Here is a 20976-nt window from a genome sequence, read left to right on the forward strand (position 1 = left end):
GGAACACCACCACCTTCAAGTTTCTCTCCAAGTCAATCACCATCCTGACTTTGAAATATATCATTGTTCCTTCACTTTTGCTAGGTCAAAATCCTGGAATTCCTCCCTAATGGAGTTCGACAAGATTCCCCATGGGAGACTGATTAGCAAGGTTAGATCTCATGGAATACAGGGAGAACTAGCCATTTGGATACAGAACTGGTTCAAAGGTAGAAGACAGAGGGTGGTGGTGGAGGGTTGTTTTTCAGACTGGAGGCCTGTGACCAGTGGAGTGCCACAAGGATAGATGTTGGGTCCTCTACTTTTTGTCATTTACATGAATGATTTGGATGCGAGCATAAGAAATACAGTTAGTAAGTTTGCAGATGACACCAAAATTGGAGGTGTAGTGGGCAGCGAAGAGGGTTCCCTCAGATTACAACAGGGTCTTGACCAGATGGGCCAATGGGCTGAGAAGTGGCAGTTGGAGTTTAATTCAGATAAATGTGAGGTGTTGCATTTTGGGAAAGCAAATCTTAGCAGGACTTATACACTTAATGGTAAGGTCCTAGGGAGTATTGCTGAACAAAGAGACCTTGGCATGCAGGTTCATAGCTCCTTAAAAGTGAAGTCGCAGGTAGATAGGATAGTAAAGAAGGCATTTGGTATGCTTTCTTTTATTGGTCAGAGTATTGAGTACAGGAGTTGGGAGGTCATATTGCGGCTGTACAGGATATTGGTTAGACCACTGTTGGAATATTGTGTGCAATTCTGGTCTCCTTCCTATCAGAAAGATATTGTGAAACTTGAAAGGGTTCAGAAAAGATTTACAAGGATGTCACCAGGGTTGGAGGATTTGAACTGTAGGGAGAGGCTGAACAGGCTGGGGCTGTTTTCCCTGGAGCATCGGAGGCTGAGGGGTGACCTTATAGAGGTTTACAAAATTATGAGGGGCATGGATAGGGTAAATAGACAAAGTCTTTTCCCTGGGTTTGGGGAGTCCAGAACTAGAGGGCATAGGTTTAGGGTGAGAGGGAAAGACAGAGGGTGGTACGGCTATGGAATGAGCTGCCAGAGGAAGTAGTGGAGGCTGGTACAATTGCAACATTTAAGAGGCATTTGGATGGGTATGAATAGGAAGAGTTTGGAGGGATATGGGCCGGGTGCTGGCAAATGGGACTAGATTGGGTTGGGATATCTGGTCGGCATGGACAGGTTAGACTGAAGGGTCTGTTTCCATGCTCTACATCTCTATGACTCTATGACTCTATAATGGCATTATGGGTCAACCCAGAGCAGGTGGACTGCAGCAATTCAAGAAAGCAGCTCACCACCATCTTCTCAAGGGCAAGTAGGGACAGGCTATAAATGCTGGCCAACCAGTGATGCCCATGTCCCACAAAATGAATAAATATAAAAAATGTCAAAGCATGTCATTGCACAATGTCAGTGCATGTCCTGCATCTGTTACTTGAGGGGAGGGCATTCAGTTTTATCTGCTCAATGTCTGGCCGTTGTCAGATTATGTTGCTCAACAACAAAACACTCTCTTTTTTTATCAACAAAAGGTCATTCTCAAGTGTTAGGGCATTTTAGTTGCTTCCGCTCAGACTGAGATCATTCTAACTCTTGGAAGTTCAACATCGATGAATTCTCATTGATGAAATATCAACGTATCATCAGCATCAAATTATTCAATGTTGTGGTCTTGCACAGTGACTGGCACGGACACAATGGGCTGTAGGGCCTTTTTCCCTGCTGTAAAACTTTATGGTTCTATTGACCTATTTATCATTCAATGTCACTACAGTATCAGCATCAATTGCTTAATATGCTAACTCATTCTCATCACATTTCTTCAAGGGCACTGTATTAACAGCTCTGTTTCCACAATGTGACTGCATTCTTTCCATTGCATCACTGCATTCTCTGTGTCACTCCTTTCTTAACAGCATTTCCTCAAGGTTATGGCCCTTGCAGCTTTTTTTTCCTCACTTTCTCCACCCTATTTCCTCAATGACACTGCATTCATTGGAACATTTCCTCAATGTCACCACATTCTCAGCTCCATTTCCTCAATGTCACCACATTTGCAGCAACACTTGCTCATTGTCACTGCATTCTCAGCAGTGTTTCCTCAATATGTTCTGACCCAGCTGATAGTAAGTCTGGACAAATCAGATCCCAGAACAATACCTGACTTGATAGATTATATATTTAATTTTTTGCAGTTGGTAACATTGTGGGTTGTCTCTGAAAGCAGATGTCCTTTAACAGCAGAACAAACATTTATTATACAAAAAAAAGACAACGAACAGACGATTACAGTTACAACAATCAGATATGACTTCTAAGGAGAAAGTGAGGACTGCAGATGCTGGAGATCAGAGCTGAAAATGTGTTGCTGTAAAAGCGCAGCAGGTCAGGCAGCATCCAAGGAGCAGGAGAATCAACGTTTCGGGCATGAGCCCTTCTTCAGGAATGAGGAAAGTGTGCCCAGCAGGCTAAGATAAAAGGTAGGGAGGAGGGACTTGGGGGAGGGGCGTTGGAAATGCGATAGGTGGAAGGAGGTTAAGGTGAGGGTGATAGGCCGGAGTAGGGGTGGGGACGGAGAGGTCAGGAAGAAGATTGCAGGGGTTAGGAAGGTGGTGCTGAGTTCGAGGGTTGGGACTGAGACAAGGTGGGGGGAGGGGAAATGAGGAAACTGGAGAAATCTGACTTCTAACTCAACTTTTAAGTTGCTCCTTAATTGAGTCCTTCTAGTTTCTTTTCCTTGAATTAAAGACACAATTTTATGATTCTTTCCAAGTCAGATAGCATGAACCGCTCACAATCCTGGTCACCCAAATTTTTTCAGTTCAAAAACCGTGATGATTTTTATCCAAACTGTCCAGGCTTGGAAATTGCACTGACAAAAAAACACTTTTGCTGAGGCAAGTTGTTTCCTGAACTGAACTGGACTGCGTGAAACCTCTGCTAAGAAAGAAGCCTTTCACTTTTGAAGTATGTTCTAATTTTCTTCTGAACTGAAGTCTAAGCAAAAGTAATGGCTTTGTTCTGTTTACTTGGTTAGAGACAAAAAAAACTGCAGATGCTGGAATCCAAAGTAGACAAGCAGGAGGCTGGAAGAAGACAGGAAGCAGCATCAGGAGGGGGAGAAGTCAACACTTCAGTCCTTAAGAAGGGTTACACTCAAAACAATGACTTCTCCACCTCCTGATGCGGCCTGATTTGCTGTGTTCTTTCAGCCTCTTGCTTGTCTACTTTGTTCTGTTTACTGTCTATCATAAACTCATAAGTATTTTCTCTATTAACAATAAGGCATAAGTCATATGTCTTCTTTGAATGATCCATTTGACTCTAACCTGGCTGTTAAAAGAAAAAGCTTCACAGAACTAACCCACACCAATCTACCTCTGTTTTGAAATCAAAATATACTACATTATAAGCATTTAATCATAATTGTCTTAATTTTCTCAATTGTCATTGCATTCTCAGCACCATTTTCTGAATGGCACTGAATTCTCAGCATTTTTTGCAATACATTCCTGCATTCTCATTCACTGCTATTGGATTCTCCATTAATGTTTCAAGTCCGGTGACTCTTCATCAGAACAATTCTGATGAAGAGTCCCTGGACGTGAAAGCTCAACTCCATTTTCTACCCGTACATGCTGCCAGACATGCTGAATTTCTTTCAGATCGCAAACATTTGTAGCTTTTCATTTTAGATTATTGCATTTGTATTGTTTCCACAATGTTAGTGCATTTTTGTCACCATTTCATCATTGTCACTTCACTCCCTGCAGCATTTCCTTATGTTCAGTGCATCGTCAGCACTATCTCTTCAATGCCAATGCAGTCCATTTAGAGTATCGTACAACTTTGAGTATCCGAACATCAATTTTCCGAATTTCGGATTATCTGAACAAGATCTCAAGGTCCCGTAAAAATAACATTAGGCAACTCAGCATTCAGTTCTCAGTTAAACAGCGTCATGGTTTGCATTGCTGGAGAACTGAGAAACGTTCGGATAACTGGCACTCATAAATTACCGCTTGTTTACCAACAGATCAATTATCTGAGTGATCAATTATCCAAACACAATGCTCCCCGTCCGTCTCGTTTGGATAATCGAGGTTCTACTGTAGTTGTTAAAAGCAAGATTTAGGATTTTCACTAACTAATAGTAAAGGAATGGTAATATAGTTTTAACCCTGGATGTTGTGTGGTTTGAAGTTAAATTTGCAGGTAATGGTGTTCCCTTTTGCTGCATTGGTTCTTCTAGGAGGTAGAGGTTGTGGGTTCAGTAGATTTTGTTGAAGAAGCATTCTGAGATGATTTGGGAACTTTCTGCAGTTTCACAGAGGAGCCCGGTATCCTTTAATACTTACTGTGGTCCAGCATAATCTGTTGATAAATGGTACACCAGTTGTCTATAATACCCTTTACAGTTTTCAACCCATGGATTTCTGGGAAAAGGGATGAAACACACAATAGAGGCTATTTATTAAGGTAAGAGAGAAATAATTTTAATAGCGAGGACATGAGACTGTAATCAAAAGTGTGAAGCTGGTAAAGCACAGCATATCAGGCAGCATCCAACAAGCAGAAGAATCGATGTTTCGGGCATGAGCCTGCTCCTCAAATGTTGCCTGACCTGCTGTGCTTTTCCAGCTCCACATTTTTCAATTTTGATCTCCAGCATCTGCAGTCCTCACTTTCTCTCATGAGAATGTAGATGAGTAAATCTACAGAAGCAAAAATGTTATGAATGGAGAGCCAAATACAAGACAGCAGGAAAATTGAAAGGAATAAATGAAATTGGGAACTGTGGATTCTGCAAATCTGAAACAAAAATCAAAATGTTTATTGAAACAGCAGGTCTAGCAGAGTTAAGCCAGTTTCTCTTCATCAGAACTGATGAAAGTTGAAAGGGCTATTTTAAGTGAATTATAAGAGAGAAATATATACATATGTACTGAGAGGGAGAAATCAACATTGAAAGGAAGATACACAAAAACGAGAACATAAATCAATGTTTGTGTTCCCTCTCTATAGTTTCTGCAGCACCAAATACTGATGTCAAGGTAAATACAGTTAAGTAAACTACACAGCTACTGTGCCTACAATAAAACAGGGTAAAAGTCTGAGAAAAGTGGGAATTAGCCAATAATTCATGATCTTATAAAGTCATAGAGATGTACAATAGCTAATAGCATGCTGGCCTTCATAACAAGAGGGATTGAGTATAGAAGCAAAGAGGTGCTTCTGCAGCTGTACAGGGCCCTGGTGAGACCACACCTGGAGTACTGTGTACAGTTCTGGTCTCCAAATTTGAGGAAAGACATTCTGGCTATTGAGGGAGTGCAGCGTAGGTTCACGAGGTCAATTCCTGGAATGGCAGGATTGCCTTACACGGAAAGACTGAAGCGACTGGGCTTGTATACCCTTGAGTTTAGAAGACTGAGAGGGGATCTGATTGAAACGTATAGGCTTATGAAAGGACTGGACACTCTGGCAGGAGGGAACATATTTCCGTTGATGGGGGAGTGCCGAACCAGAGGACACAACTTAAAAATACGGGGTAGACCATTTAGGACAGAGATGAGGAGAAACTACTTCACACAGAGAGTGGTGGCTGTGTGGAATGCTCTGCCCCAGAGGGCAGTGGAGGCCCAGTCTCTGGATTCTTTTAAGAAAGAATTGGATAGAGCTCTTAAAGATAGTGGAGTCAAGGGGTATGGAGATAAGGCTGGAACAGGATACTAATTAGGAATGATCAGCCATGATCATATTGAATGGCGGTGCAGGCTCGAAGGGCAGAATGGCCTACTCCTGCATCTATTGTCTATTGTCTATTGTCTATTGTCTATTGTCTATTGTCTATTGTCTATACAACATGGAAACAATCCCTTCAGTCCAACCTGTCCATGCCGACCGGATATCCCAACCCAATCTAGTCCCACCTATATCCCTGCCCATATCCCTCCAAATCCTTCCTATTCATATACCCATCTAAATGCCTTTTAAATGTTGCAATAGACTCCCCTCTGTGTCTATCTAGCCTAATATTTTCAACCCTTGCATTCCTTTCATGGTCAGATTTTCTGGATGTCTCCTCCAACATGGACAGGCAGAATAGTCTATTTTTCTGTGCATTAGAATTATTGAATGGAATATCGTGATTCTCTGATATGTTCAGTGGATCAGGTTCCCTAATGGTGAGGCATATTCGGGAAATTACCCTTAACAAGTAGTTGTAATGCGTATGTTTGTATAAAGCTAAGGGTCTTCTCATTATCTTACTTAATGCAAGATTAATCACTAGTGATAGCTGAGAGGCACACTAGAATAAATTCAAATTTGTACATGCCATTCTAAAATGTTTCAGAAATATAAAGTAAACTAAACTAACATGCATTTCCAGTGAATGTTCTTGCTTGTTGTTTCTTATAGAATTCCCGACGTTGTTGATCTCTGAAAGCATAGCAATCATTGCACACAGCTCTGTGTCAACCAAAACTATGTCTTTTTTTCACGCAAAGTGCCCAAATTTTGTCACTCAAATTTTTTGCTCACTGTCTATTGATGTCATATGCAAAGAGCCAGGGGTTCTGCATTTGTGGACAATGTCGATCTTCACTGATCAAATAGGAGCTGGCATGAAGAGGAAAGCTGAATAACCTAAAATAGTGCCTGTATGCAGATGAAATATTTGGCCAGAGGCCACAGAAGGATTTGATGGTTTCACTCCTTCTTTCCTCAGTATGTGGCAGTTTGGCTGTAACTCCTCATAAGTCAGAACAGCTCAGCTGTTCTATAGCAAAGAGAACTGCTACAAAGTTTTCAGCTGTTGACAGGCTTGACTTGCTGAGAACACGGGTTAAATATAACTCAGGGGAACTGATTGCTACATAGCCACTAGTGTCACAGTATCTGAGGGCTGTATCAGCACCGACAGAGGAAACACAGCAGTGAGACATTAAACAGGAGAGCAACAGATTTATTTTCCAAACACTAACAGTTTCTAATCGGGAGCCTGTGTGGACTTTTTATGCTGGCCAGCCTGTCTAAAAGAAGAAACATACTCTCATCCTGTTTTCCACTATTTCCTGCATGATCTCAGCAGATGGTGGGTAGAGAGCATAAAGGAACTCATCTTCATCTGTTCTATACTATAGCAATGTTTGCCTGATCTATACTTACCCAAAGATTGTGGAACAATCTCTAATCACTGAACCTGTGCTCGATTAGATCTGTTCTGTGTCTGATAACATCAGGTAAGAGAAGTTTCTTGTTATCTTTTCCTTCTAAGTTATCAAAATGAAATGAAAAGTAAAATAAAATCACAGATTCTACCATTAACAGCCTCTATTGTTTACAGATAGTGAAACATACATTGTCCATTTATCTCAAGTAGTGATGTGTATCCTTTAAACTGTGAAAAGGTTGATACAGTACTTTCCTTTCAAAATTGGAGGTATGAACAGAAATGGCCAATTTTTTTCTAATAATGTTCTAATTGTATTATATCTATTCTAATATAGCACACATAAACTAGATCAAAGTAGCCCCAATCAACATTAGAGTCCAGAATTTGTTTTGTAACAACACAACAAAAAATGTTAATAAAATTGAGAACTCTTATTCTGCTCTTCCTCACTGTCTTTTCAATACAATAACATAAGTTTTTGAGTATTGGACTGGGACTTCTTTAAAAAACGTAATGGCAATGTTATATTTTAAAAATGTTGTGTATTTCAGTCAAATGGTTCATATCTTTAAAGAAACCAAACAATGCAAAACAAATTCTCATAATGAAAAATTAGTTATTAGAAATCTTTGCAATTTACTTCACTGTAATTTGGATATTTCATGGGACATGATCGACAACACTGTAGCTCAAGCAACTACCATCTGTTTAATGTTTTGTTCTGCTTTGCTGTGAATATCCAAGACAGACATAATGGATGTGATTGGTTATACAGACCACATAGATCCTTTCTTCACTCACAGTCTTAGCCAACTCTTTTATGTAAAGGCCAGTTACGGAGCAATAGAAATACTAGCCCGAGCAGATGCAACGTCAGTCATTGGCCTATTCCTTGAGACAGTAAAGAAGTCTGTTACTTTCAAATAAGAGTCATGTAAATTATGTCTGGAATTGAATCCACAAATGTACTATGTATAGATGTCACAATACAAAATTTTGAGTCAGTTCATCATTTCTAAGATCCTTTTATGAGGCTGTGAATTTTCCGTTATTCTGAAACAATCAAGAGTACAGTATTCCCATGATTTATTTTTTTTCCCTTTGGAATGATTCATTTTATTGGTGTTGTTGACTGCCATTTTAACACCATTGTGTCATTGTTGCAGATTCTTCAGCAGTTATTTGGCAGTAACTAGCCATCATTTACCAGAAAGAATGTCTTACAAATGTTAACCCTTTGAAAACCATATTGAAGTTTTTATATGTTAGGAATTAAAGCAAATAATTATTTTTTTAAATCTTTCAATTGGCTAAATAAAATGAAAAGTTGTTGTTTTGGAAGTTTGAGTTGGTTATCTGAATTCTAAAGAAAATCAATTATGTATATATTTTACTGTGAAGACCATGGGTACATTTTGAAAGTTTTGTCATTGAAAGAAAGATTAATTCTGAGAAGTAAAAAAGTTATTAGCTATGGTGACATCACTTCAAGTGGCATGGAAGAATAAACTCTAGAGAATGTAATTTGTCAAAAATCTGCTGGACACTAACTTCAGTATGACATTAAGCCATTTAGAAGTTCATCTTCTTCATCCTACAAAGATGGAAACAAAAACAGAAATTGCTGGAAAAGCTCAGCTAGTCTGGCAGCATCTGTAGCAAGAAATCAGAATTAATGTTTCAGATCCAGTAATCCTTCCTCAGAATCTGAAACGTTAACTCTGATTTCTCTCCATAGATGCTGCCAGATCTGCTAAGCCTTTCTCACAATTTCTGTTTTTGTTTCTGATTTCCTGCATTTGCTGTTCTCTCAGTTTTACAAAGATGGAAGATGGTTTCTATTTTAGAATGCATGACAGGCTTTATACTATGCTAGAAAATACAAACTAACTTAAGGTAAGGACTTAAAATCACGTGATATTTATTTGCTGAATTTCCACTATCTTATCCCACATATCTTTAAGATATTTTTAAAAAATACAAAAATTCTTTCATTATCCATTAATCCAACCTTTGTTTGACTACATTCCAACCATCTGACCCCGGTTAGTGCCGATAAATGTTAGTGATGTGCTAATTACTTACTTACATTCTGGAATACATAGATCTTTCCATGTGCTAAATTTGCATGGTGCTTGGAACTGCCAGAAAACATATGGAAGTGACTGAACAAAGCACAATTTCATTAAAGGTATTCACAACAAATAGAAACTCTGAATGAGTATTGAGACTGCCTCAGTACAGAGCAAGGTAAAAGCTAACCCTATTCATCCTTCATAGAGGTTCCTGTTTACCAGCAGATGCGTCCACACCAGTTGATCTTTACTCAGATTGCATTGTAAAGTTATAAATAACAACGAGCAACATCCATGGCCTCAGTTCTTTAACATTGACATCCTACGTCTTTTTGAAATGAAACCCATTAGGTCATTGCATTACCATGAATGGGATTGAAATGATCTGGTACATTATGTTAATGGCACTGACCCCTATAGAAAAGTTATTTGGCTTCGGAAGTATGTCTCTCTAAAACCTGTGTGTTGGTTTGTTCTAGCAAAGAGGTTAAGTCAACAAGCGAAGTGAAACTAAATAGTGGTTAAAATGTACATCTGCATGAGCCATCAAGTAGGATCTGTGCCACACATAAGGGGACACACAGTAGCATTGAGTGAGTCACCTTGTATTTTAGTAACATGTTGTTGTGGATGAAGAAGTGAAATAGCTCAGCATGAGATGAGAAGTGAAGCCATTGCAATCTTTACTCAGGAAAAGTCTGGAACTTCTCATCATTTTGTAGAGGAATTTCACTGGTTTCTTTTGTTTTGTTTCCTATCAGTAACCAAACTTTAATCAGATTAAAGAGCCTACTTTTTTTTCAAAAGAAAATAGTCTTGCTTGCAGAGAGGCTTTATCTTACAGTTGTAATTTATTGGACAACAGGACTAGTTTGTGGAACATGAGAAATTAAATTACACAGTACAAAAGGTCAAAACTTTTTTTATATATTTGTATATAGATATAATGCACTTTTACAATCCATGCTTATGTACAAAAACTGTTTCCAGTAGTAATTTTGGGGAATTATAAAGAAAATAAATCAATGCTAGTATAGTTTGTGTTCAGGTTCATTTATTGACAACAGTTCTGCTGGGAATTCAACAGTCTTGCCATTTTGAGACAAAAGGGGTGACCTTTACTTCTATCCCAGAATGATGGTTCATCTTAAAGAACTGTTGACATTTTGGTGGCCATATTGTTTTGCAAACATGTTGTATCTTTCCCCATGATTTTCTTTGTCAATTACTTCCCTCTACTCTCAGAACTGTGAGGTGCTTTGCCTCCTCTTAGTTCACAACAATTGACACACTTGTCAAAAACCTGAAATCATATGGGAGCAACTTGAATTCCTGCTCTCAACAACAGGACATCGACCTCGCTCTGCAATCTAGGCTGGCACATGATGTACCTTCACTTCTGCCATTTTTGGGAACATTGACAACAAAAAATTTTATTTGATATTGTTTCCAAACCAGTTCGTAGGCCCTCTTCTGAATTTGGAGCTAAGACAGTTTACTGGCTACTGCAAAAACTCACTCTCCAGATAACTACAGAAAATGTGTACTAGACACTTGATGTTTATACAAGGAAGGTGTAGGAAAACATCATTTGGTAAACATTCAATTCTTCAATTCTTTATGTTCCTTCCTTTGATGAACAAACAAAGGCAATCACCATTCTCCTGACCTGCCTCCCTAGTCTTGAGATAGACTGTTGAAGCACAATGAGCAATATGTGGTGTCAGAATTCATCTGGCTTTAAAGACATTCACCTGATGAAGGAGCGGCGCTCTGAAAGCTAGTGCTTCCAAATAAACCTGTTGAACTATAACCTGGTGTTGTGTGATTTTTAACTTAGAAAAATTGCACCTTCTTCCAAGTTTAATTTAGTCCAGACATCCCACCAATCAGGATAATCTTGATACTAATGTTTGGGGAAAAAAAATACTCATACTGACTTGTAAAGAAAGAAGAACCTTTATTTTTTCAAAAACAAACAAAAGTAGAGATTGCTGGAAATGCTCAACAGGTCTGTCAGCATCTGTGGACAGAAATCAGGGTTAACGCTTTTTGTCAAGTGACCCTTCCTCAGAACTTTTAATAATGAGATTATTGCACAATTTCCAAGGGATTTGATGGTGTTTAATACTAATTTGTTATTGAGTTATGGATTTCTGAACACAATGAAGAGTAATGCAGTAATGCCTTGTGTTATGCCGAAGGCCCTATTGACATCACAAAAAAAATGTGTGGGAGATGGAGGTTGTTTATCACATTCGGAAAGCATGAGTGCACCTTTTCAGTCAGTTAATGATACATCTTCCATCCAGGTCTGAAAAACCTGTAAGAATGTAAATAAGGGACCAATTATTTCTTTAGCCAGCAAGTGTTTGAAATGTGGATCACGCTAACACATAGAGAGATTTGTATGGAAAATAATGATCAACAGATTAGATGGACCCAGCATCCTATTTCTGGGCTATAATTTCAATTTTAGATTAGATTACTTACAGTGTGGAAACAGGCCCTTCGGCCCAACAAGTCCACACCGACCCACCAAAGCACAACCCACCCAGACCCATTCCCCTGCATTTACCCCTTCATCTAACACTATGGGCAATTTAGCATGGCCAATTCACCTAACCTGCACATTTTTGGACTGTGGAAGGAAACCGGAGCACCCGGAAAAAACCCACACAGGCACTGGGAGAATGTGCAAACTCCACACAGTCAGTCGCCTGAGGTGGGAATTGAACCCAGGTCTCTGGCGCTGTGAGGCAGCAGTGCTAACCACTGTTTCTCTTCATCATGCTGTTGTGTGTGGTGATTAGGAACCAATTTATGAACGATCAGTTTGGTTCTAGGGAAGAGGATTGAGATGAACATGTGAAGATAATGAGTGAAGTAGGAAACAGTAAGTGCCTTCATGTATCTGGGGTCAGTGCTAGCAGAAGATGGAAATATGGGAATTGAAATTAAGCAAAAGATTAGCTTGATTTAGAATAATTGGAGGGTATAAGATTAAGTTTGAAAGGGTTAAGTTTGGAGACCTCATTAGTCCACACCTAATCTGATGATGTCACACATTTTGTCTCATTCAATGTCACAATGTCATTAGATGCATCCTTGCCAGTTCCTGATAGACTGAGTAATGATGGCTTACTAGTCAATGTAACTTGCACCTAACATGTATGCAATTAACCGTATCATGTTGTTAAGACAAGTACCTCTTCTGTTAAGACTTACTAATGGTTGATCTGCTAATGTTTTGTTTAAAAGAGTCAAAAGGAAGATTGGTGGTAGTACTCTAAACCATTTCCTGGTAGTGGTTACTTCTGCGAACATTTGACTGAGTGTTATGTTTCAGGGGTGTTCAGCAAAGATTGCAGAAGCATTGACGGAGGTAGCTCTGAGGAACTTGAAATGATATGGTCAGCTAGTTCATTGGGAGAGAGGAAGAGAAATAGGTAACTGACAAGAGAAGTTGGAGAAGGATGATCAACCAATATTGTGGTGATCCCAAGTGAAATTGGAGAAGCTGACGGGAGAACAGTAATACAAAGAATGCAAGTTTCATCTGGCAACAGTGGGTTGGAGGAGGAGTTAACTGCTATCAATGAGAATGGGACTTACAGAAACAGAGGGGAGTGGCTATGGCTAACACACACGATATCACAGTTAACGTAATGATTGCCAGTTTAGTACTGTGTTTATGAATGCTGAAACTATGTTTCAAATTGCCAGGAACCATTAGGTCATATTTTTAAATAATGTTCTGATATGTTTTGACAATGCAGTGAAATGCTTTGCAGAGTCCTGTGTAATTGCCAAGCTTCCTAATTTGTTCCGAAGTTTCTAGAGCATGTACTGTGTCCCACATTGCGCTCACTTGTAAGGCCAAATATGTCATAGTTTTTGTCTCTATCACAGTTCTCAGCCCTACTGCTGCATTTAAGAGGTACTGAATTTCTGGGAGCTACACTACAGAGTGGGAAAGAGGAATTTAAAAAAAAACACATGATGTGAGATTAAAGCACTACTTCAGTACATGCTCCATGATGCATAACATTGGGAGCTGAAGAAATATTAGCATAGATTCCTACAGTATTGAAACAGGCCCTTTGGCCCAACAAGACCACACCAACCCTCCAAATAGTAGCCCACCCAGACCCATTCCCCTACATTTACCCCAACTAACACATCTAACACTATGGGCAATTTAACACGGCCAATCCACCCTAACCAGCACATCTTTGAATTATGGGAGGAAACCCACACAGACGCAGGGAGAACGTGCAAACTCCACACAGATAGTCACCCAGTGCAGGCATTGAACCAGGGTCCCTGGTGCTGTGAAGCAGCAGTGCTAACCACTGAACCACCATGCCACCCCAAAATTAGGAATGTCCTTTCACAATGCAGATATTCACACACTTTCAGTGATTGTGAGCAATACCAAACCAAGGTATTTCATTGTTAGATTTTATATTTCAGTTTAATTTTTATGTGTGGAGCCCATTTATGTAAAACAAAACAGGGTTTAAGTTGGCTAACCACTGAAAACAGGGATGGGGAGAGCAATATGGCTAAGTGTGCAGTTAGACAATGGTGGTGTTGACATCAAATTAACATTAAACGTTGATTTAAATAATAATCTCACTGGTCTGTATTCTGCTGGTGGTCATTAGATATGCGCACACAAATTTATTTGTTGTCTCTGGTCTGTTACCCGTGCCACGTGAAAGAGAGTCGAGGAATAGGGAGAAAGAAGAGTTAAATGCGTGGCTACAGGGATGGTGCAGGAGGGAGGGATTCCGGTTTCTGGACAACTGGGGTTCTTTCTGGGGAAGGTGGGACCTCTATAAACAGGATGGTCTCCACCTGAACCTGAAGGGCACCAGTATCCTTGGGGGGAGGTTTGCTAGTGCTCTTTTGGAGGGTTTAAACTAGCTCTGCAGGGGCATGGGAACCTGGACTGTAGCTTTAGGGTACAGGACCTTGAGTGTAGGGAGGTTAGGAACAAGGCATCGATCTCGAAGGAGGGTGCCGGTAAACAGGAAGGTGGCTTGAAGTGTGTATACTTCAATGCCAGAAGTATAAGAAATAAGGTAGGTGAACTTGCAGCGTGGGTTGGTACCTGGGACTTCAATGTTGTGGCCATTACAGAGATGTGGGTAGAACAGGGACAGGAATGGCTATTGCAGGTTCCAGGGTTTAAATGTTTTAGTAGGGTCAGAGGTGGGGGTAAAAGAGGGGGAGGTGTGGCATTGCTTGTCAAGGATAGTATTACAGCGGTGGAAAGGACGATGGAGGAAGACTTGCCATCTGAGGTAGTTTGGGCTGAGGTTAGAAATAGGAAAGGTGAGGTCACCCTGTTAGGAGTTTTCTACAGGCCCCTAATAGTCCGAGAGACGTAGAGGAAAGTATTGCAAGGATGATTCAGGAGAAGAGTGAAAGTAATAGGGTGGTTGTTATGGAGGACTTTAACTTACCAGATATTGACTGGGAAAGCTATAGCTCAAGTTCGTTAGATGGGTCGGTGTTTGTCCAATGTGTGCAGGAGGGTTTCCTGACACAATATGTAGACAGGCCAACAAGAGGTGAGGCCATACTGGATTTGGTTCTAGGTAATGAACCAGGCCAGGTGTTAGACTTGGAGGTGGGTGAGCACTTCGGGGACAGTGACCACAACTCGGTGACTTTTACTCTAGTGATGAAGAGGGATAAGTGTGCACTGCAGGGCAGGAGTTATAGCTGGGGGGAGGGAAATTATGATGCGGTGAGGCATGACTTAAGATGTGTGGATTGAAAAAATAGGCTTCAAGGGAAGGACACAAATGATATGTGGAGCTTGTTCAAGGAGCAGCTATTGGGTGTCCTTGATAAGTATGTACCAGTCAGGCAGGGAGGAAAGGGTCTTGTGAGGGAGCCGTGGTTTAATAAGGAATTGGAATCCCTTGTAAAAGGGAAGAGGGCGGCCTATGTAAAGATGAGGCGTGAAGGTTCAGTTGGGGTGATTGAGAGTTATAAGGTAGCCAGGAAGGATCTGAGGAGAGAGCTAAGAGCAGCGAGAAGGGGACATGAAAAGTCCTTGGTTGGTAGGATTAGGGAAAACCCTAAGACTTTCTTTAGGTATGTCAGGAATAAAAGGATGACTAGGGTAGGTATCGGTCCAGTCAAGGATAGTAGTGGGAAGTTGTGCGTGGAGGCAGAGGAGATTGGAGAGACACTAAATCAATACTTTTCGTCAGTATTCACTCAGGAACAGGACATTGTTGCTGATGTGAATATTGAGTCACAAGTGATTAGAATGGATGGCTTTGAGGTATGTAGGGAAGAGGTCCGGGGAATACTGGAAAGGGTGAAAATAGATAAGTTCCCTGGGCCTGATGGCATTTATCCTAGGGTCCTCTGGGAAGCTAGGGAGGAGATAGCGGAGCCATTGGCCTTGATTTTTATGTCGTCGTTGTCTACAGGAATAGTGCCAGAAGACTGGAGGATAGCGAATGTGGTCCCCTTGTTCAAGAAGGGGAGTAGGGACAGCCCTAGTAACTATAGGCCAGGGAGTCTCACTTCTGTTGTGGGCAAAGTCTTAGAGAGAATTGTAAGGGATAGGATTTATGAACATCTGGATAGGAATAATGTGATCAAGGATAGTCAGCATGGTTTTGTGAAGGGCAGGTCGTGCCTCACAAACCTTATTGAGTTCTTTGAGAAGATGACTAAGGAAGTGGACGAGGGTAAAGCAGTAGATGTGGTGTATATGGATTTTAGCAAGGCGTTCGATAAGGTTCCCCATGGTAGGCTACTGCAAAAATTACGGAGGTATGGCATTGAGGGTGCATTAGAGGTTTGGATTAGGAATTGGCTGGCTGGAAGGAGACAGAGGGTAGTAGTTGATGGTAAAGGTTCATCTTGGAGTGCAGTTACTAGCGGTGTTCCACAAGGATCTGTTTTGGGACCATTGCTGTTTGTCATTTTTATAAATGACCTGGAGGAGGGGCTTGAAAGCTGGATGAGTAAGTTTGCGGATGATACGAAAGTCGGGGGAGTGGTGGACAGCGAAGAAGGATGTGGCAGGTTACAGCGCGATATAGATAAGTTGCAGAGCTGGGCAGAAAGGTGGCAAATGGAGTTCAATGTAGCTAAGTGTGAAGTCATTCACTTTGGTAGGAGTAACAAGAAGATGGATTACTGGGCTAATGGTAGGCTACTTGGTAGTGTGGATGAGCAGAGGGATCTTGGTGTCCATGTACACAGATCTCTGAAAGTTGCCACCCAGGTAAATAGTGCTGTGAAGAAGGCATATGGCGTACTGGGCTTTATTGGTAGAGGAATTGAGTTCCAGAGTCCTGAGGTCATGTTGCAGTTGTATAAGACTCTGGTGTGGCCTTATCTGGAGTATTGTGTACAGTTTTGGTCGCCATACTATAGGAAGGATGTGGAGGCACTGGAACGGGTGCAGAGGAGGTTTACCAGGATGTTGCCTGGCATGGTAGGAAGATCGTATGAGGAGAGGCTGAGGCACTTGGGGCTGTTCTCATTGGAGAAAAGAAGGTTTAGGGGCGATTTGATAGAGGTGTACAGGATGATTAGGGGTTTAGATAGGGTTGACAGTGAGAACCTTTTTCCGCGTATGGAGTCAGCTGTTACTTGGGGACACAGCTTTAAATTAAGGGGAAGTTGGTATAGGACAGATATTAGGGGTAGATTCTTTACTCAGCAGGTTGTGAGTTCATGGAATGCCCTGCCAGTATCAGTGGTGGACTCTCCCTCTTTATGGTCATTCAAGCGGGCTTTGGATAAGCATATGGAGGTTATTGGGCTAGTGTAGGTTAGGTAGGCTTCGGTCGGCGCAACATCGAGGGCCGAAGGGCCTGTACTGCACTGTATTTTTCTATGTTCTATATTCTATGTTCTATTTACCAAGAAAACAACTTGCAAACTTTTAAACATGTGTTCTTTCTGGTCATGGGGACATCACTGGCAAGGTTGACATTCATTGCCTATCTAATTGTATTTGAACCAAATTGCTTGTTTGGCTATGTCAGAGAGCAGTTAAGAGTCAACCGTATTATTGTAGGTCTGGAATTACATGTCACCCAGACCATGAAAGGATGGCAGATTTCCTTTCCAGAAAGGACATTATTGAACTCAGAGGGATTTATGACAATGGTGGCTTCCCGGTCACCATTACTGAGACCAGATCCAGATTTTGGAATTGGATTTAAAGTTTGTGGGGATATGAACATTATGGGGATATGAACATTATGGGGATATGAACATTGGTTGGATATGAACCATGTCCCCAGGACACTGGATTAGTAATCTAGAATTATCATCACCACACCATTATTAACACCACTTCACATCCCAAGTGCACATCTACATTTTGAACACAATTTATGAGTATTAGCTGGCCATGTAGCATACAAAACCTGGCTGTAGAAAAGTCCAAACTAACCTCTAACAAAGTAATTGACTCCTAGATCAGTTGTGTCTAATGGCACTGATTGTTCCTTGTACTTTACTACTGTAATTCTTGTTTGAAAAATATCTCCCAAATCTGTGACCATTCACTACCTGGAGGAATAAAAGCAGAAGATTCTCAGGGAAACACATTGGGTGAACAAAATATCAATGTTCCTTCAGCATTGTCAGGTCAAGGTCCTTGAACTTGTTCCTGAACAGCATTGTTCCGCCACCTCCAAACGGACCCCACCACCAGGGATATATTTCCCTCCCCTCCCCTATTAGCGTTCCGGAAAGACCACTCCCTCCGCGACTCCCTCGTCAGGTCCACACCCGCCACCAACCCAACCTCCACCCCTGGCACCTTCCCCTGAAACCGCAAGAAATGCAAAACTTGTGCCCATACCTCCCCCCTCACTTCCCTCCAAGGCCCCAAGGGATCCTTCCATATTTGCCACAAATTCACCTGCACCTCCACATTCATCATTTACTGTATCCGCTGCAACCGATGTGGCCTCCTCTACATTGGTGAGACAGGCCACCTACTTGCGGAACGTTTCAGAGAACACCTCTGGGACACCCGGACCAACCAACCCAACCGCCCTGTGGCTGAACACTTTAACTCTCCCTTCCATTCCGCCAAAGACATGCATGTCCTTGGCCTCCTCTATCGCCAGACCATGGCCACATGACGCCTGGAGGAAGAGTGCCTCATCTTCCACCTAGGAACCCTCCAACCACAAGGGATGAATGCAGATTTCTCCAGCTTCCTCATTTCCCTCCCCCCACCTTATCTCAGTCCCAACCCTCGGACTCAGCACCGCCGTATTTTTTACTGCAATCTTCTTCCCGACCTCTCCGCCCCCAACTCCTCTCCGGCCTATCACCCTCACCTTAACCTCCTTCCACCTATCGCATTCCCAATGCCCCTCCCCCAAGTCCCTCCTCCCTACCCTTTATCTTAGCCTGCTGGACACACTTTCCTCATTCCTGAAGAAGGGCTCATGCCTGAAACGGCGATTCTCCTGTTCCTTGGATGCTGCCTGACCTGCTTTTCCAGCAACACATTTTTCAGCTCTGAGCCCCAGCATCTGCAGTCCTCACTTTCTCCTGAACAGCATTATGAGAACACCTTCATAATTTGACCACAGTTGATCAATCAGAAGGTTAACCTTCTCAGACAACTACATTTAAGCAATAATTGCTGCCTCATCAGTCATTCCATAATCTGAGAATGATTTTTTAAAAAATAAAATGCAAAGGTAGAGTCACAGTGGGACCAGAACCCCAATGGACAACAATCACGAGAAGGAAAACTGACTAATTATCATAACTTACACGCAAAGGCAATTCCAGCTTTCTGTCTACCACTCTTATTGAGATCATCCAGCCTCTGGAAATACTTCTGGTTGTACAGTCCAGTTCTTCACATATTAAACTCATTAAGCAATTAGCAGAATTAAAGCGCTTGATAAATGTGAGCCAATGGTCTCTAGATGGTTCTTCAGAAGCCTAATCAAAGTTCATTTTTCAGCTTCGTTGTGATGTTGCTGAGATGTGTTTGCCCCACAATACAAATTCATGGGAGGCACAGGAGCTCAATGATTAGCGATATGGTATCACAGCGCCAGGGTCCTGGATTTTATTGTACTCTTGGGTGAATGTCTGTATGGAGTTTGCACATTTTCTCTGTGTCTGCATGGGTTTCCTCTGGGTGTTCCAGTTTCCTCCCACAGTCCAAAGCTGTACAAGTTAAGTGGATTGGCCATGCTAAATTGCCCATAATGTCCAGGTGTATGCAGAATTGATGTTTCAGGCATAAGTCCTTCATTCCTGATGAACGGCTTATGCCCGAAACATCAATTGTCCTGCTCCTCAGATGCTGCCTGACTTGCTGTGCTTTTCTAGCATCACACTCTCCATTCTAATCTCCAGCATCTGCAGTCCTCACTTTCTCCAGGTATATGCAGGCTAGGTGGATTAGCCATGGGAAATGCAGAGTTACAGGCTGAGGGTAGGGGGGAATGGATCTGAGTGGGATGCTCTTCGGAGGGTCAGTGTGGATTCAATGGGCTGAATAGCCTGCTTCCACGCAGTTGGGATTCTACCAGCGCTGAAGAAAGATTCGATTAAACCACGTGGTCTCAAGATGTGATTTCGTTGTCAGTTTAAAGAGTAAGGTTACAGATTTTCATTCTTCATGTTCTGATTTATGATAATTTTTCAATTTTAGGGACATGTTGACTCAATCTTTGAGTTTTTGGACTAAGGGTCACAGTCTTAGTATCAGAGTAACACTGCTATTTCCACTATCTGCAGATATTAACACAAAATAATTAAGAAACCACACCTTAGGAGCAGTAAGGAAAGGAAGACTGCATTCACCAAGCAATTTTCATTGCTCCTAGACATCTCAAAGTGCTTTGCAATCAATGATGTGATCACTGTTGTAATGTAGGAATTGCAGCAACCAATATGTGGGCAATGATCTTCCACATGTCATCATTATTGACAGTCCCTCGCAGAAAAGGATCCTAGGTTGATTCTGCAGAGACTGATGTGGCTACCACAGACTCTGTTACACTAGGAGCAGATGGTGGTCACAGGAAGGGTGGCTGGGGATTGGTGTGGCAGGACGGTCCTTTCATTGTTTTCACCTGGCTTCCTTTTTCCTCCCAATGCCAAGTTTTGAGGTGCTTGATGCCTTTCCAGTTGCTCCTCCTCCACTTTGGATGCTCTTGGGTCAGTGATTCCCAGGTGGGAATGCTGCACTTTGCCCATGAGGCCTGGAGGGTATCACTGAAACGCTTCCTCTGTCCAACGAGCTTCCACATATTGCAATCTGATAGTGACTACATAATCTGCTTTCATGATCTATATCAATCAACTGAGGGATAAATATTGGCCCGGACATCGGGGATACCCCTACTGATCTTCTTATGAGTAGTGTCACCCAAGAAGGCAGAAAGGGCTACCAATTAATTTTTTTAAATTCACAAGACAATATCTTCAATGATGCAGCAGTCCATTCAGACTGCACTACACTGGTGTGGTTGATCAAACCCTAGAATGGGACTTGAACTCAAAATTTGTGACACAGTGTGAGAGTGTTGTCAACTCAGCCAAGGCTGACAACTTAATCAGAGGATTGTCAGTCAAATTGAACACCATGCACTTGCCTGATATTCAGTCATACTGACATTTGTCCAAGAGCATATCGAACTGACTTGATTTTAATTTTATTGTCGTGTG

General features: G+C 41.6%; 1 protein-coding gene across 1 annotated transcript in view; it reads left to right on the forward strand.

Annotated features, from left to right (window-relative positions):
- Positions 1-6840: 6840 nt before the first annotated feature.
- The window catches only part of LOC140483152 (filamin-A-interacting protein 1-like), a 228905-nt gene continuing 214769 nt past the window's right edge, over positions 6841-20976 (forward strand). Inside the window, exon 1 of the mRNA XM_072581168.1 lies at positions 6841-7262. The gene's annotated coding sequence lies outside the window, so the exon portion shown is untranslated. The remainder of the gene's footprint in view (positions 7263-20976) is intronic.

The sequence above is a fragment of the Chiloscyllium punctatum genome, chromosome 11 (genome assembly GCF_047496795.1).
Source record: "Chiloscyllium punctatum isolate Juve2018m chromosome 11, sChiPun1.3, whole genome shotgun sequence".
Lineage (NCBI taxonomy): Eukaryota > Metazoa > Chordata > Chondrichthyes > Orectolobiformes > Hemiscylliidae > Chiloscyllium > Chiloscyllium punctatum.